Raw genomic sequence first — 2,509 nt, 5'->3', positions numbered from 1 at the left:
CCGAGGAGCCAACACAGGAGGCCGACAGCCAGACTCCGACGAGAGGGAGGAAATCCAGGGGAATGAGGAGGCGTCCCCGAAGCCAGTGGGTTTGAAAAGGGCTTTGGTAAAGGGGGTCACAAATCAGAGGCCAACTGCAGAGTGGAAGCCAAAGCCTGAGCACAGGGCTTCAAGTGGAGACCCCAACGTGTGCCTTCCTGAGGCTGCTAGAGGCGGGCTGCTTTCAGCACACGGGACACAAGGTACACCGAGAACATACGGTACACCGAGAACGCCATGCCTGGCTGGTGGCTCTGGTTCTTGCTACACAGCTCGGTATTGATCTTCTCACCTGGAACATGGGGATAACCCAGCTAATCGCAGGAGACCCGAAAACCCAAGACCCTTGGAAAGACAGTCACTGTTGCATTCTGCCTTCTTAAGTACAAAGCCCCTTTTTGCTGCACCATCATTCCGTGCAAAACATAGACAGTTTTTTGAAGTTTTAAGTACCCGTGGGAGAAAGTTTTTAGGTGCAGGATTCTTCCTTTGAGACTCAAGAGTACTCTTACAATTAGCGAAACTATAACAATAACAGCGCTGTTAATTTTGGAACGAGTGTTAATTTTTATCAACCTAACGCAAGATCACTTCTCACACGTTTCGCAAATTATTTTACCTAGGGTCATGTGCATCAACTCAACTTTGAAAGCTTATTTGGAAAGTCACAGACATTTGAAAAATGCTAACCACCACCATGTTCCATTTGGTTGTCCGACAGCTCGTTCCTTTAGTGTTTACAGCTTGGCATTTGTTCTACTCACTTTCTGGTTTTGATTGCAAGTGAAGCGAGTTTTCGAATTAACGGACTGTAATATTCACGAAGGAAAACTAACTCTGAGGCAGCACGTGAGAACCGGTATTAGGGCAAGTAAGGTAAGCGCCTCGCGGCCATTTGACTCAACGCCTCCTAAAAGCGCAGGTCCTGCCTGGGAACGTGCAGTCTGGCCGCAGGCGGTGAGAGCAGCCGCCCCGTCTGTTCGAACAGAAATGAACCTGGAGGCCCTGCGTCCTCCAAGTCACCACCACCAAGCGCTCCTTTCGTGATCAGGTCGCCTTGGTGGGAGAAAACGTTAGCGCTCAAGGCCAGTCCTCGGCAAATCCGTGTCCCGCGCGCTTCCACGCGGGCCGTGACACGGCCGTGCTGCGGGCGACCCGACGGGTGCCGGTGCCGCCCGCCGCGGTCCCCCGCCCCGCTCCTGCGCCCGCGCTTCCGTCTGGGGAACCGACCTCCTAGGGGCGTGTGGAGGCGCCGCCACACGCGCTGGGCCGGGGGCGGGGCGAACCACCGCTGCGAGCCTCACGCGTCCTCCCCGCGCCGGGGCCCACCGGGCCGAGCTGCACCCCGCGTTCCGGGGCCCCAGGATGCGCGCCCCTCCCGCCGCCGCCTTCCCTCACAGCCGCCCGGGGTCAGCCTCGGGCCGGGGCAGGGCGCGGAGCGGGCGGGAGGCGGGCATGAGGAGGACGCCGGCGCGGTCCGGGCAGAAGCCGGGCGCCGAGCGGTAGCAGGGCAGGCGCGGGAGAACGCGGGCTACGGCGCCGGCGGCGCTCTCCCCAGGCCCGCCCTCGCCCCGCCCCGCCCCCGGCGCTGCGCGCCTCCCTCGCCCCGCCCCCCAGGGCTCGGCGACCAATCCTAGCGCCGCGCACGTGACGAGCGCTGCCTGCGATGACCTCATCCCTGGTGTGGGATGACGTCAAATTCAAGATGGATGGAATCACAGCGGCAGCGGCGGCTGCAGCGCGCGCGAGCCGAGTGTGAGCGGAAAGGGACCCGGCGTCTGCCCCCGGGCTGAAGGCCGGTGAGTAACTGTCACGCCCCTCTCCCTAGGAGAACTGCGGAGCCCCGTGGGAGGCCACAACCTCCCCACAAAACGCGGCCTTTCCTGACGTAACTCTGAGGTGATTTCTCTCTTTTTTCTCTCCACCAGTGGGTTGCGGGCTCCGAGCGCCTCTGCGCGTGCGCCGGCACCCGGCTCTCACCGAGCATGCCCCGGGCTCCCACGTAGCCGCTTGTGCCTTCGCACTGCGCATGCCTCTTGCCCGCACTTGGCCTCGCCCTCGCCACTGCGCACGCTCGGTCCCTCACTGGGCTTCCCTCACCCGGCCAGGTGCCCCTAGAGGCGGACGCACCCGCCCTCGGCACGAGCTCCTGCGCCGAGTGGTTGGGACGCCTTCCGGTCAAGGGCGCGTGCAGCCGCCCCGCGCAGTCGCGGAGGCGGCCGCTGGCCGGCGCCCGGCGCGGGGCGCGTGAGCGTGCGCGGAGGCTGGGGGTCAGCGGCGCTCCGCACCTGCCGCGGCCTGCGCCCCTTCCCGCCGCACCCTCGGGCCCCGCCTGGCGGCGGCCGCGTAACCAACCAGTGGCCCACGTTGCCTCTGCTCCCCGCGCTCCGCCTCCTGGCCGGCCCCCCGCGGAACGCCTGCACCTCGGGGCGCTCGCCTGCCCTCCAGGGCCCCGGGAGGACCTCTGTCC

The 2,509-nt window shown here is 64.2% G+C and overlaps 1 protein-coding gene across 2 annotated transcripts in view; it reads left to right on the top strand.

Annotated features, from left to right (window-relative positions):
- Positions 1–1,720: 1,720 nt before the first annotated feature.
- ZBTB21 (zinc finger and BTB domain containing 21) overlaps positions 1,721–2,509 on the top strand; it is a 20,159-nt gene continuing 19,370 nt past the window's right edge. For both annotated transcript variants that reach the window (XM_019666028.1, XM_019666024.1), the window contains exon 1: positions 1,721–1,838. The gene's annotated coding sequence lies outside the window, so the exon portion shown is untranslated. The remainder of the gene's footprint in view (positions 1,839–2,509) is intronic.

This window comes from Hipposideros armiger, unplaced genomic scaffold (genome assembly GCF_001890085.2).
Source record: "Hipposideros armiger isolate ML-2016 unplaced genomic scaffold, ASM189008v1 scaffold_458, whole genome shotgun sequence".
NCBI lineage: Eukaryota > Metazoa > Chordata > Mammalia > Chiroptera > Hipposideridae > Hipposideros > Hipposideros armiger.
This window is presented reverse-complemented; position numbering and strand designations above follow the sequence as displayed.